This window comes from Schistocerca nitens, chromosome 4, assembly GCF_023898315.1.
Source record: "Schistocerca nitens isolate TAMUIC-IGC-003100 chromosome 4, iqSchNite1.1, whole genome shotgun sequence".
In the NCBI taxonomy this organism is placed as follows: Eukaryota; Metazoa; Arthropoda; class Insecta; order Orthoptera; family Acrididae; genus Schistocerca; species Schistocerca nitens.
This window is the reverse complement of record NC_064617.1, coordinates 971,632,297-971,648,099: the sequence shown is the minus strand read 5'-3', so window position 1 is coordinate 971,648,099 and position 15,803 is coordinate 971,632,297. Positions and strand designations below refer to the sequence as shown.

General features: G+C 43.4%; 1 protein-coding gene and 1 pseudogene across 1 annotated transcript in view; both read right to left on the bottom strand.

The window, feature by feature from the left end:
- Positions 1-15,803, bottom strand: part of LOC126253663 (uncharacterized) — a 405,400-nt gene that overhangs the window by 202,591 nt on the left and 187,006 nt on the right. The gene's annotated exons all lie outside the window — the stretch shown is intronic.
- Positions 8,615-8,732, bottom strand: LOC126254135 (5S ribosomal RNA; annotated as a pseudogene).

The following is a 15,803-nucleotide window of genomic DNA, read 5'->3' as shown; positions in this document are numbered from 1 at the left end:
CGCCTCTCTTGCAGAGTCTGCCACTTGAGTTTGCTAAACATCTCCGTAACGCTATCACGCTTACCAAATAACCCTGTGACGAAACGCGCCGCTCTTCTTTGGATCTTCTCTATCTCCTCCGTCAACCCGATCTGGTACGGATCCCACACTGATGAGCAATACTCAAGTATAGGTCGAACGAGTGTTTTGTAAGCCACCTCCTTTGTTGATGGACTACCTTTTCTAAGGACTCTCCCAACGAATCTCATCCTGGTACCCGCCTTACCAACAATTAATTTTATATGATCACTCCACTTCAAATCGTTCCATACGCATACTCCCAGATATTTTACAGAAGTAACTCCTACCAATGTTTGTTCCGCTATCATATAATCATACAATAACGGATCCTTCTTTCTATGTATTCGCAATACATTACATATGTCTATGTTAAGGGTCAGTTGCCACTCCCTGCACCAAGTGCCTATCCGCTGCAGATCTTCCTGCATTTCGCTGCAATTTTCTAATGCTGCAACATCTCTGTATACTACAGCATCAGCCGCGAAAAGCCGCATGGAACTTCCGACACTATCTACTAGGTCATTTATATATATTGTGAAAAGCAGTGGTCCCATAACACTCCCCTGTCACTCCCCTGTGGCACGCCAGAGGTTACTTTAACATATGTAGACGTCTCTCCATTGTGTTCTGTTTGTTAAAAACCCTTCAATCCAGCGACACAGCTGGTCTGATATTCCGTAGGCTCTTACTTTATCAGGCGACAGAGCGGAACTATAACGAACGCCTTCCGAAAGTCAAGGAAAATGGCATCTACCTGGCTGCCTGTATCTAATATTTTCTGTGTCTCATGAACAAATAAAGCGAGTTGTGTGTCAGACGATGGCTGTTTCCGGAATCCATGTTGATTCCTACAGAGTACATTGTGGGTTTCCAGAAATGACATGATACGCGAGCAAAAAACGTTCTAAAATTCTACAACAGATCGATGTCAGACATATACGCCTATAGTTTTACGCATCTGCTCGACGACCCTTCTTGAAAACTGGGACTACCTGTGCTATTTTCCAATCATTCGGAACCTTTCGTTCCTCTAGAGACTTGCGGTACACGTCTGTTAGAAGGCGGGCAAGTTCTTTCGCGTACTCTGTGTAGAATCGAATTGGTATCCCGTGAGGTCCAGTGGACTTTCCTCTGTTGAGTGATTCCAGTTGCTTTTCTATTCCTTGGACACTTATTTCGATGTCAGCCATTTTTTCGTTCGTGCGAGGATTTAGAGAAGGAACTGCAGTGCGGCCTTCCTCTGTGAAACAGCTTTGGAAAAAGGTGTTTAGTATTTCAGCTTTACGCGTGTCATCCTCTGTTTCAATGCCATCATCATCCCAGAGTGTCTGGATATGCTGTTTCGATCCACTTACTGATTGAAAAGACCAGAACTTCCTACGATTTTCTATCACGTCGGTACATAGAATCTTACTTTCGAATTCACTGAACGCTTCACGCATAGCCCTCCTTACGCTAACGTTGACATCGTTTCGTTTCTGTTTGTCTGAGAGGTCTTGGCTGCGTTTAAATTTGCAGTGAAGCTCTCTTTGCTTTCGCAGTAGTTTCCTAACCTTGTTGTTGAACTACGGTGGGTCTTTCCCGTCCCTCACAGTTTTACTCGGCACGTACCCGTCTAAAACGCATTTTACGATTGCCTTGAACTTTTCCCATACACACTCAACATTGTCAGTGTTGGAACAGAAATTTTCGTTTCGATCTGTTAGATAGTCTGAAATCTGCCTCCTGTTACTCTTGCTAGACAGATAAACCCGATCACGGATTTACTTCGAACTTTGTACATCTTTACCGGGCCATCAGAACAACATAATGCGCAAGTACTAAGGTGCTCTGCTTCAGCAATTCTGGAAAAAATCGCAAGGGAAGTTGTACGCGTCTATTACGTAAGTGACGTATCTGCGCAAAGGTGCCAGTGGCAAGAAGTCATTGTGGTCAAGCGATTAGCGTTACCTACGGACAAGCGGGTCATGGACGAGGCGACGGTTCGAATCCCGGTAACGCTTCTACATCTACATCCATACTCCGCAAGGTGGAGGGTACTTTGAGTACCTCTATCGGTTCTCCCTTCTATTCCAGTCTCGTATTGTTCGTGGAAAGAAAGATTGTCGGTATGCCTCTGTGTGGGCTCTAATCTCTCTGATTTCATCCTCATGGTCTCTTCGCGAGATATACGTAGGAGGGAGCAGTGTACTGCTTGACTCCTCGGTGAAGGTATGTTCTCGAAACTTCAACAGTACCGAGTACTGAGCGTCTCTCCTGCAGAGTCTTCCACTGCAGTTTATCTATCATCTCCGTAACGCTTTCGCGATTACTAAATGATCCTGTAACGAAGCGCGCTGCTCTCCATTGGATCTTCTCTATCTCTTCTATCAACCCTATCTGGTACGGATCCCACACTGGTGAGCAGTATTCAAGCAGTGGGCGAACAAGTGTACTGTAACCTACTTCCTTTGTTTTCGGACTGCATTTCCTTAGGATTCTTCCAATGAATCTCAGTCTGGCACCTGCTTTACCGACGATCAACTTTATATGATGATTCCATTTTAAATCACTCCTAATGCCTACTCCCAGATAATTTATGGAATTAACTGCTTCCAGTTGCTGACCTGCTATATTGTAGCTAAATGATAAAGTATCGTTCTTTCTATGTATTCGCAGCACATTACACTTGTCTACATTGAGATTCAATTGCCATTCCCTGCACCATGTGTCAATTCGCTGTAGATCCTCCTGCATTTCAGAACTATCCTCCATTGCAATAACCTCCCGATATACTACAGCGTCATCCGCAAAAAGCCTCAGTGAACTTCCGATGTTATCCCCAAGGTCGTTTATGTATACTGTGAATAGCAACGGTCCTACGACACTCCCCTGCGGCACACCTGAAATCACTCTTACTTCGGAAGACTTCTCTCCATTGAGACTGACATGCTGAGTTTTGTTATCTAGCATCTCTTCAATCCAATCACACAATTGGTCTGATAGTCCATATGCTCTTACTTTGTTCATTAAACGACTGTGGGGAACTGTACCAAACGCCTTGAGGAAGTCAAGAAACACAGCATCTACCTGGGAACCCGTGTCTATGGCCCTCTGAGTCTCGTGGACGAATAGTACGAGTTGGGTTTCACACGATCGTCTTTTTCGAAACCCATGCTGATTCCTACAGAGTAAATTTCTAGTCTCCAGAAAAGTCATTATACTCAAACATAATACGTGTTCTAAAAGTCTACAACTGATCGACGTTAGAGATATAGGTCTATAGTTCTGCACATCTGTTCGACGTCCCTTCTTGAAAACGGGGATGACCTGTGCCCCTTTCAAATCCTTTGGAACGCTACGCTCTTCTAGACACCTACGGTACACCGCTGCAAGAAAGGGGGCAAGTTCCTTCGCGTACTCTGTGTAAAATCGAACTGGTATCCCATCATGTCCAGCGGCCTTTCCTCTTTTGAGCGATTTTTTTAGTCACTGGTCACATTATTTAATTTATTTGACATTTGAGAGGTAATATAATTTAAAAATCGACGTGCATTTTCATGAAGATGTAGTGAATTTCATATGTTATTTCACTGTTTACTATTTGTAATTAAAATTTTCAAGGACGAGTGACAGGCGTGGAATGCCGAAGTGAATCTTCGATAAATAATGATGTGAACGACGTTATTTACAACTGGTAATAAAGTAATCTTCGTTGATTCATTATGGATCGTGGGACAACGGCTGGCATGTATTTCTTGATGCAATAATTTACCAAGAGCCGTATGTATTGTAGAAATTTTATTTTATGAATTTCTTACGTGCTACCACTTTCGGCATTACATTGCTGGCATCTTCAGGCCCCAACGTCATAGTTGTAAAATCGCTATACACGGAAGGAGCCATATAACTGAATCCGTCTGTGTCGCCCGGTCACCAAGAGATGTTGCATAACGATTTGATTCACGGATCCAGTTATATGGCTCCTTCGGTGTATAGCGATTTTACGACTATGACGCGTGGGGCCTGAAGATGCCATCAGTGTAATGTCGAAACTGGTAGCACATACAGGGTGTTTCAAAAATGACCGGTATATTTGAAACGGCAATAAAAACTAAACGAGCAGCGATAGAAATACACCGTTTGTTGCAATATGCTTGGGACAACAGTACATTTTCAGGCAGACAAACTTTCGAAATTACAGTAGTTACAATTTTCAACAAGAGATGGCGCTGCGGTCTGGGAAACTCTATAGTACGATATTTTCCACATATCCACCATGCGTAGCAATAATATGGCGTAGTCTCTGAATGAAATTACCCGAAACCTTTGACAACGTGTCTGGCGGAATGGCTTCGCATGCAGATGAGATGTACTGCTTCAGCTGTTCAATTGTTTCTGGATTCTGGCGGTACACGTGGTCTTTCAAGTGTCCCCACAGAAAGAAGTCACAGGGGTTCATGTCTGGCGAATAGGGAGGCCAATCCACGCCGCCTCCTGTATGTTTCGGATAGCCCAAAGCAATCACACGATCATCGAAATATTCATTCAGGAAATTAAAGACGTCGGCCGTGCGATGTGGCCGGGCACCATCTTGCATAAACCACGAGGTGTTCGCAGTGTCGTCTAAGGCAGTTTGTACCGCCACAAATTCACGAAGAATGTCCAGATAGCGTGATGCAGTAATCGTTTCGGATCTGAAAAATGGGCCAATGATTCCTTTGGAAGAAATGGCGGCCCAGACCAGTACTTTTTGAGGATGCAGGGACGATGGGACTGCAACATGGGGCTTTTCGGTTCCCCATATGCGCCAGTTCTGTTTATTGACGAAGCCGTCCAGGTAAAAATAAGCTTCGTCAGTAAACCAAATGCTGCACACATGCATATCGTCGTCATCAATCCTGTGCACTATATCGTTAGCGAATGTCTCTCGTGCAGCAATGGTAGCGGCGCTGAGGGGTTGCCGCGTTTGAATTTTGTACGGACAGAGGTGTAAACTCTGGCGCATGAGACGATACGTGGACGTTGGCGTCATTTGGACGGCAGCTGCAACACGGCGAACGGAAATCCGAGGCCGCTGTCGGATCACCTGCTGCACTAGCTGCGCGTTGCCCTCTGTGGTTGCCGTACGTGGTCGCCCTACCTTTCCAGCACGTTCATCCGTCACGTTCCCAGTCCATTGAAAGTTTTCAAACAGATCCTTTATTGTATCGCTATTCGGTCCTTTGGTTACATTAAACATCCGTTGAAAACTTCGTCTTGTTGCAACAACACTGTGTTCTAGGCGGTGGAATTCCAACACCAGAAAAATCCTCTGTTCTAAGGAATAAACCATGTTGTCTACAGCACACTTGCACGTTGTGAACAGCACACGCTTACAGCAGAAAGACGACGTACAGAATGGCGCACCCACAGATTGCGTTGTCTTCTATATCTTTCACATCACTTGCAGCGCCATCTGTTGTTGAAAATTGTAACTACTGTAATTTCGAAAGTTTGTCCGCCTGAAAATGTACTGTTGTCCCAAGCATATTGCAACAAACGGTGTATTTCTATCGCTGCTCGTTTAGTTTTTATTGTCGTTTCAAATATACCGGTCATTTTTGAAACACCCTGTAAGAAGTTCATAAAATATATTTCTACAATACATACGGCTGTTGGTAAATTATTGCTCAGGAAAGGTAATATAGCATGTCGCAAAGTACCAGACCACAAGAGTAATCTACAATTACTCGCCGTATGTGCTCTCGACGTCACACGTTCCAGGATGGCATTTGTCGTACAGACATGGAAAACATAAATTGAAACTTGATGCAAATACACGTTTTTTTTTCATTATATTACCTCTCAAATATCACATGTTGAATAATATGACAAGTGATGAAAAAATAGATCAATAATTAAGTCTGAGCGTGCTACTTTCACGGTCCGAACGACGCGCAATATTTCGCTGTCAGCTTGTATGTTCAAGACGATCCCTAAGCGGCCAGTTTGTTAGTCAGAAGATGTCGTACTGCCACTGTTGTTCAACCTTATCATTCTGAAAACGTTTCCAGGAAAGAAAATCTTACGGCGACTGTGAATATTGTAGCTACTAAGGGAGGCGGCATCTTCATCGCGAGTTGTAGCAGTTTTCTCCGACTTTGCCTGGCGTTCTCTGAGAACCGGAGAAGTAGAAACCTTCGACCGTCAACTCGTTCTGTACCTAACCCGTTCTCTCTTCACAGCAGCCTCGAAGAAAACACATTAATCTATAGTCAAATTTTTTCACAGATTGTTTGTATTAGACAGGTAAAAAATTTATAATGTAATCATCTATGAAAGAGAAACACAAGGCAGTTTAAATGCAGTACCTGTCTTATCTGTGTCAAAGCCAAAAGTCGAAGAGCAAGTAAATTAATTAATAATTTTTGTTTTTGCGTAGCGTATTCATTTCAGCATGAGTCTAATTGTCGCCTCCTACACGTTAGATCTTACGTAGCTGAAACACTAATCACTCTTTTCTCTCATTTTGTTCGTTTCTGTTAGTTGTGAAACGTCCCCTTTGAACAATTTATACTCGACTGTGCTTAAACTGACGCACAATATTTTTAGCGCAACGCAATCTGACTTTCAATAATCTCTAGAAGAGAATGGCCCTGACTAACATTAACCTGTACTTTTCACAAATCACTTACCTCACAAAAATCTTCGCTGCTCAAGCTACTGCAATACAGCGAGCGCCACTACTGCCAGCTAAATAAAAGATTCAAACTATGGAAGGCACTAACTACTGATAGGGATAGTTAGCAAATGAAAGATATTAATAGAGAACAAACAATGTATTTACCTTGATATCATCATATATATAGCAGTTCATGACAAATTACAAAACTCCGCCGTCTCTCTCCCCACATCCACCACTGCTGGCGGCTCACCTGCAACTGCGCAACGCTACGCGCTGTTCACAGCCAGCTGCCTAACACTACAATGGCGAGTATTACAACAATGCAAAGCAGCCACAGACTGCACACAGCACAGCCAGTGATTTTCATACAGAGGCGGCGTTACCAAAAAAACCTAAACAGCCTACTTACAGTTGCATTTGTTCGGGAGGAACGTCCCATGACGCCCGTTGAAGTCCACCGTTCATCGATTTACTCAATGTTTTTTATCAGTGAGGGCAGTTCTCTCTCTCTGATCTAATACGCTGAGTTACAGTTCCGACATCACTTGACCAACAGTGTCTTCAGAAGCACGCACTGAATAACTGTTCTTTGTAACACATTCTTAAGGCCACGTTCTCATTCACATGAGCAACAAATAGGCAAAGTTTAGAAAACTTTTTGAGACATTGAAAAGACATGCAAACGGTCTGTTTGCGGGTTATGATTCCTCATACTTTAAACTCTATTTTCGATTTTAAATACAAAAAAAATAAGCAAAAAATAAAATGGCGCCCGCAATTATCGTTTAATCAACGGCCTGATGTACGCAGACTGCGTGCAGTGTAGCCCCTCTGAAATCAAAACTGGACAAGATCAGTCGATAATGCATTAAATTTATGGGAGCTTATACCTTACCACAATGATGTAACCTTAAATTCAATTATATGATGCTAACTCGAACTCTGAATTCGGTTTTTGGGGGTTTGTTTCACTCTTTATCACTTCACAAAAAGTAATTTTAACAGATTTCATATATTATAGGTTATTCTCCCAAGGAAAGTGCTGACGTTTTGGGGGTCAAACGTAGAAGTTAATAGGTTGAAGCGTTCCTATTTTACGCTGCACACAGTTTTGAAAAATCCTTTCTCGGGGAAAACCCGTTTAAAGATTAGGGAGAACATTTTTGTGGGAACTATTTTGCATAAAAACTACTGTCGCAGAACACGAATCTGAAGTTAGATATTCAAAATGGCTAATCTAATATGGCGGACCAAAAACTACGTTTTGAGCGACCTTGACCCAAATTTCACGGAAAAAAGTGTTTTCGTTCCCAGCGTTAAGTCTGCAATCCATGACGGTATATCAACGCTTTCTCTAACTGCAATTTTTCCTCGAGAGCAATTCTCTCGTTCTCCTTGGCGAGAAAAGCCGATCTTGCCGAGTCATATACTGCGTTCAGCAGTGTGCACACGTTGTTCATAAGCTTTTTTTGCGAATGTGTTTGCATGCATGTTGCAACATAAATCGTGATCGTGCGTCACGGCATGACAAATTCCCCACCTGACTGGGGCATTCCCGGCTGACTACTACTACTACGAACAATCGCCTGTAGAAATTTTGGAACGCGCTGATTAAAAAAGTCTTTCGTCTCAACATTCTAGATACATATAAAAAAAGCACTCCGTCTTCAGGCCACGAGTGGCCTACCGGGACCATTCGACCGCCGTGTCATCCTCAGTGGAGGATGCGGATGTAAGGGGCGTGGGGTCAGCACACCGCATGGGGTCTCCCGGCCAACAATGCCGTACGATCATTTTTTTTTTTTACCGCTCTCCCGGTCGTTATGATGGTATTCTTGACCGAAGCCACTACTATTCGGTCGAGTAGTTCCTCAGTTGGCATCACGAGGCTGAGTGCACCCCGAAAAATGGCAACAGCGCATGGCGGCCTGGATGGTCACCCATCAAAGTGCCGACCACGCCCGACAGCGCTTAACTTCGGTGATCTCACGGGAACCGGTGTATCCACTGCGGCAAGGCCGTTACCATTCTAGATACATATACGTTTCAAAAATGCGATAAATAATCGAATTTTCGACTATTTTTAATAAAAAAACTGGCCTTCGTAGATAGTTTCCTTGTGTCTGTTCGGCACAAATGTTGCAATTGATTTTACACTAACTTGCCGATGAGATAGATGCTTGAAATTCTAAACATAGCTCCGAATAGGGGACGGGGTGCGGGAAACAAATAGGGCAACAAAGTAGCCTAACCCAGCGCACTGCCTGTCCAACTTGATCGTGCATGATGGCTGTGCTGCTCACATTGCGACACAGCCCTTACAGGCGCAATGTGCGTGAACTACCTGCTGCAGAAAGAGTCTGCGACAACTCATTCGATTTACAATTGCATCTCTGTAACACATGAAGCGCACACGCATCACTTGTAACCTGCCCCCCTCCCCCCAACCAACCCTTCGCCCTAGCAACGCTACGACTGAAAATGGAGCTGAAAAACGGGGATGAAAAAGCATAACGTACGGACGTCTAGAGCATTTCCAACCACATCCCGTATACACGATGGTCCATTGATCGTGACCGGGCCAAATATCTCACGAAATAAGCGTCGAACGAAAAAACTACAAAGAACGAAACTTGTCTAGCTTGAAGTGGGAAACCAGATGGCGCTATGGTCAGCCCGCTAGATGGCGCTGCCACAGGTCAAACGGATATCAACTGCGTTTTTATAAATAGGAACCCTTATTTTTGTTACATGTTCGTGTAGTACGTAAAGAAATATGAATGTTTTAGCTGGACCACTTTTTTCGCTTTGTGATAGCGGGCGCTGTAATAGTCACAAACATATGGCTCACAATTTTAGACGAAGAGTTGGTAACAGGTAGGGTTTTTAAATTAAAATACAGAACGTAGGTACGTTTGAACATTTTATTTCGGTTGTTCCAATGTGATACATCTATCTATGTGGACTTACCATTTCTACGGTCGCAGGTTCGAATCCTGCCTCGGGCATGGATGTGTGTGTTGTCCTTCGGTTAGTTAGGTTTAAGTAGTTCTAAGTTCTAGGGGACTTATGACCTCCGCAGTTGAGTCCCATAGTGCTCAGAGCCATTTGAACCATTTGAACTTACCATTTCTGAGAACGCATGCTGTTAAACCGTGATAACCTATAAATACCACATTAATGCAATAAATGCTAAAAACGATGTCCGTCAACCTCAATGCATTTGGCAATACGTGTAACGACATTGAACAGTGAGTAGTCCGCCTTCCGTAATGTTCGCACATACATTAACAATGCGCTGACGCATGTTGTCAGGCGTTGTCGGTTAATCACGATAGCAAATATCCTTCAACTTTCCGCACACAACGAAATCCGGGGACATAAGATCCGGTGAACGTGCGGGCCATGATATGGTGCTTCGACGACCAATCCACCTGTCATGAAATATGCTATTCAATACCGATTCACCCGCGCGCGAGCTATGTGCCGGACATCCATCATGTTGGAAGTACATCGCCATTCTGTCATGCAGTGAAACATCTTGTAGCATCATCGGTAGAACATTACGTAGGAAATCAGCATATATTGCACCATTTAGATTGCCATCGATAAAATGGGGGCCAATTATTCTTCCTCCCATAACGCCAAGGTCGTTGATGTTCCACTTGCCGCAGCCATCGTGGATTTTCCGTTGCTCATTAGTGCATATTATGCCGGTTTCCTTAAATAACGTAACTATCCGGCGAACGGTCCGGACAGTTGGAGGATAACGTCCAGGATACCGAGCAGCATACATAGCACACGCCCGTTTTGCATTTTGATCACAATAGCCGTACATCAACACGATATCGACCTTTTTCGCAATTGGTAAATGGTCCATTTTAACACGGGTAATGTATCAAGAAGCAAATGCCGTCCGCACTGGCGGAGTGTTACGTGATACCACGTACTTATACGTTTGTGACTATTACAGCACCATCTATCACAAAGCGAAAAAAGTGGTCCAACTAAGACTTTCATATTTCTTTACGTACTACACGAATGTGTAATAAAAAATGGGGTTCCTATTTAAAAAAAACGCAGTTGATATCCATTTGACCTATGGCAGCGCCATCTAGCGGGCCAACCATAACGCCGTCTGGTTTCCCCCTTCAAACTAGACGAGTTTCGTTCTTTGTAGTTTTTTCGTTTGATGCTTATTTCGTGAGATATTTGGCCCGGTCACTATCAATCGACCACCCTGTATACATCTACATCATTTATTGTACAACGTTTTTATCGGGTCACTGTCTTGGGTGTCACTGTGTTCTCTGTAAATTTTGCAGTTAATTTTAAATTAACTTCCTAATAATCTAGAGAATTAGAACTTTCAACATAACTCAGAACTGCGTGAGGATGCAATATTAGCCTGTTTTCCTGTGTGGTGTGAGGCAAAGGGTACTCTCTTTACCACTGTTGTTTTCTGACGAGCTAGAGACTTGAAACTTTTAACACAGCGCAGAATTGGATGACAATGCAGTAGTAACTCGCTTTCTGGTCTAGTATGTGGAGGAGGGTGCTTTGCGCACCGCTGCCATTTCCCCCTTCTCCAGTCGCGAGATTCGTTTGCGGGAAGAACGGTTGCTGGTAAGCATTCCTGGGAGCTTGAATGCGTCTAATTTTTACCTTCACAATCTTTTCGCGAGAGATACGTACAAGAAAGCGGTATGTTGGTTGAGTCAGATGAACAAAAAGTGAAATAAACGTGAAGTTTACCAAGCCGCTGTTGTAATTTCACCAAGATGTTTGAAATCCACTGAAAAATTTCGCACACACGAGACTAAAAAGCAGGAAATATTAAGAGTTTCGTTACAGTTGCTAAAGACGGCAATTAACCTATACAACTTCTATACCTGCAACTGTGGAAAAAAGGAGGCCGAGAAACAAAGAAGACAACATTATGTAGGAAATAATTGTTTAACTAAAAATAAATTTTAAATATAACACATATAAACAGGTTTCTCCTAGCCCCGAACAGATTCCTAACCCTATACAGGTAGTTCTGAAAATCTGTGATGGTGAGTTTTTAATGGCCATGAAAATACTTGTAAGATTTATAAGGAAAAGGTGGGGCACACGGAATAGATAATAGTTACAAGACGTATTCACGCATGAATTATGTATTGCGTGCACCCTATTTTTCTCGTTATAAATGTTACAAGTATTTTCATACCCATTAAAAATTCACAATCACAAATTTTCAGAACTGTGCGTCTGGAGCTGAGAATCTGAATGGGGCTAGAAGAAATTATTTTATAAATTTTAGTCCTGTATAACAATATTTCGAAATGTGGTGCTACAGAAGAATGCTGAAGATAAGGTGGGTAGATCACGTAACTAATGAGGAGGTATTGAATAGGATTGGGGAGAAGAGAAGTTTGTGGCACAACTTGACTAGAAGAAGGGATCGGTTGGTAGGACATGTTTTGAGGCATCAAGGGATGACCAATTTAGCATTGGAGGGCAGCGTGGAGGGTAAAAATCGTAGAGGGAGACCAAGAGATGAATACACTAAGCAGATTCAGAAGGATGTAGGTTGCAGTAGGTACTGGGAGATGAAGAAGCTTGCACAGGATAGAGTAGCATGGAGAGCTGCATCAAACCAGTCTCAGGACTGAAGACCACAACAACAACAACAACATAACAATATTATATTAAAGATTTATTTTTATGTAAAGAGCTATTCACATGAAGTTTAGAGCAAAGAAGTGACTTACAACGCTATCCGTATGCGAGTTACGTGTTAAGAGCGTGCGTGCCTCAATATACTAGCCTCTCGTTTCCAGCTTAGAAATCGGAAATCTACAAATGCACAGCCGTTATGCTGCATGAAATACGATGCACAGACAGTTCTCTTGGAACCTCCTGGCCTCTAAAGCTTGCAAAGAAATGGCAAAAGCTTTCTACTGATTCTAGTTTCCAGGAGCGTGTATACTGCCGGTAAAAGCGGCTCACTTTCATTAATATTCCTGGCAGAAAACGTAACGACGTGTGGTATAATTCGATGGACATTACGTGCTTACGGTACCTTGAAAGAACAGAATTATTTAATACGTGTTTATCCGTGTCGCGGGACTAGAAATAAACCTCAGAAACTTTCATTCAGTTGATAATCGATGTGTCTTAAAACATACCCATTGCTACAATAGTGAATGTAATCGTCTGTATGTGAAACACGTTTGTAGTGTATCACAACGAAAGGAAGAACTGAACAACGAGAATTTCGTGTGCTTCGCAAAATGCCGGAAAGTTTTTACTAAACCGAGCGAGGTGGCGCAGTGGTTACCAAACTGGACTCGCATTCGTCAAACCCGTCTCCGGCCATCCTGATTTAGGTTTTCCGTGATTTCCCTAAATCGTTTCAGGCAAATGCCGGGGTGGTTCCTTTGAAAGGTCACGACCGATTTCCTTCCCAATCCTTCTCTAATCCGAGCTTGTGCTCCGTCTCTGATGACCTTAAACGCTAATCTCCTACTCCTCCATTTTACTAAACGAGAATGTAATGACTTCAGCAGCGTTATTATTCGAATGGACTAATGGAAACTAGTCTATGTTGTGGTCGATACTCGCATATGGACCTCTGGTCAAGATCGAGTGTGGAAATGTAATAGTCGTGGGCAGCCTTATTGGGAGAGGTGCTAACAAGGGAACCTCCCCATCGCACCCCCCTCAGATTTAGTTATAAGTTGGCAGAGTGGATAGGCCTTGAAAAACTAAACACAGATCAATCGAGAAAACAGGAAGAAGTTGTGTGGAACTATGAAAAAAATTAGCAAAATATACGAACTGAGTAGTCCACGTGCAACATATGCAACTTCAAGGGTGACATGCGTGGTCTTGTGGTTAGCGTGAGTAGCTGCAGAATAAGAGGTCCACGGTTCAAGTCTTCCCGCGGCTGAAAATTTTAATTTTTTGTTTTCAGACAATTATTATCTGTCCGTCTGTCCGTCCGATGCGATCACTTTTTTGGGAGTGATAATCACATCCACAAGAAAACCTAAATCGGGCAAGGTAGAATAATCTTTTTACCCATTCGCCAAGCGTGCATGTTAGGTGGGTCGACAACATATTACTGTCATGTGACGCACATGCCGTCAACAGTATCGTATAGAATATATCAGACGTGTTTTCCTGTGGAGGAATCGGTTGATCTATGACCTTGCGATGAAATGTTTTCAGTTCCCATTGGAGAGGCGGGTCCTTTCGTCTACTAATCGCACGGTTTTGCGGTGCGGTCGCAAAACACAGACACTAAACTTATTACAGTGAACAGAGACGTCAATGAACGAACGGACAGATCATAACTTTGCGAAAATAAAGGAAGTAAATTTTTCACTCGGGGCAAGACTTGAACCGTGGACCTCTTATTCCGCAGCTACTCACGCTAACCACAAGACCACGGCGCTCCTGGCTGCATGTCACCCTTGAAGTTGCATATGTTGCACGTGGACAACTCAGTTCGTATATTTTGCTAATTTTTTTCATAGTTGCACACAACTTCTTCCTGTTTTCTCGATTGATCTGTGTTCAGTTTTTCAAGGCCTATCCACTGTTCCAACTTATAGCTAAATCTGAGGGGGGTGCGATGGGGAGGTTCCCTTGTAAGCAGTATCGAAATTTTATTTGCGTTTGATGTCTAACGTGTCGCGTGTCAGCTTATTTCGTGCGATATACCAAGTGATTAGTACCTCGCTAAAGTCATATTGTACAGACGAAACCAAAACAATAGTATGGCATTCCTCGCCGGAGATCCCATCCGGGGAAGTTCAGCCACCAAATGCGACTCTTATTTCCGTCGACGCCACATTGGGCAACTTGAGTGCAGATGATGTGGATGAAATGACGATGAGAACAACACAACACCCAGTTCACGAGCGGAGAAGATCTCCAAGCCTGCCGGGAACCCAACCCGAGCCGCTGCATGGGAGGCAAGCACGGTACCATCCACCTATGCAGGCGGACTGAGGCAACTTAGTGACTGGATACGAAGACTTATGAACTGTGTCAGTACGGTTTGCTGTTGAATCATTTTATTATTGATGACAGTGACGCAAGACGGCCTTCTTATTTTTCGCCAGTGTAAGAAAGTTGCTAGATCAATGATTAACGAAACGGGAAGTAAATAAAGAATTATTTTATCAGCAACGGTTAGTGTTTCTGAAAACTGATATTTTCCACAGAGAGTTTGAGTCACGCTCTCATCATCTGGCTGTTTGTGTGTAAATAATGAAACCGAAATGCACGGATATGCATGGTGGTGGTGGTGGTGGTGGTGGTGGTGGTGGTGGTGGTGGTGGTGGTGGTAATAGTAGTAAGCACATTTGGACAATAAAGCTTTATCGTACACTATAATTTCCAATTCGTCTCCCTCTGTTCCGTTCCATCACACAACCGAATATTTATTGGAATGCTTTCGCTTCCGCAATATCCGGCCACATCCACTTGGTGACACACGAGGCAAGTTATAGGAAACAGGGGGCTTACGATTGGCCCATATTATAGTAAAATCAGGGCTATCAGACAAATGACATTATTGTATGACTAGTGCTTCGCAAGTGCAAGTACATCTTAGCTACTTAGTGTCGCTGGCACAGCACCTGAAACTGACTGGTTACTTTACAACAGGGCTTAACAACTGGCCGGTTTTGAGCGCGAGTACTCGCGTCTGCTCAGGCACGTGCTCGCGAGCAGCTGCAAGGTCGCGGAGTACGGAGGGAGGGGAGGGAGGGGAAATGCGCGCGCACGTTTGAATAGGGCCGCAGCGTGCCTATTGAATTCGCGCCGACTGTGTAACGTTTAAAGTACTACGATCAGCTCTAACAGTCACTTCGCTGGTTAAGAATCATGTCAAGTCGCCGTTGTGTAACCCCAACCATGCTTTTGCAGTTCAACCCCCATTGGGAGGAACTGTATCTGTTTACTGCAAAATGTTTAGTATGTCACAAAACGCTGAATTCTTTTACGAAATTTAATTTGCAGCGACATTATATGTCGTACCACGCGAAAGACTACGGACGTGGAAAATGTGATTGACCAGATCGTGCACAGGAAGTTATTA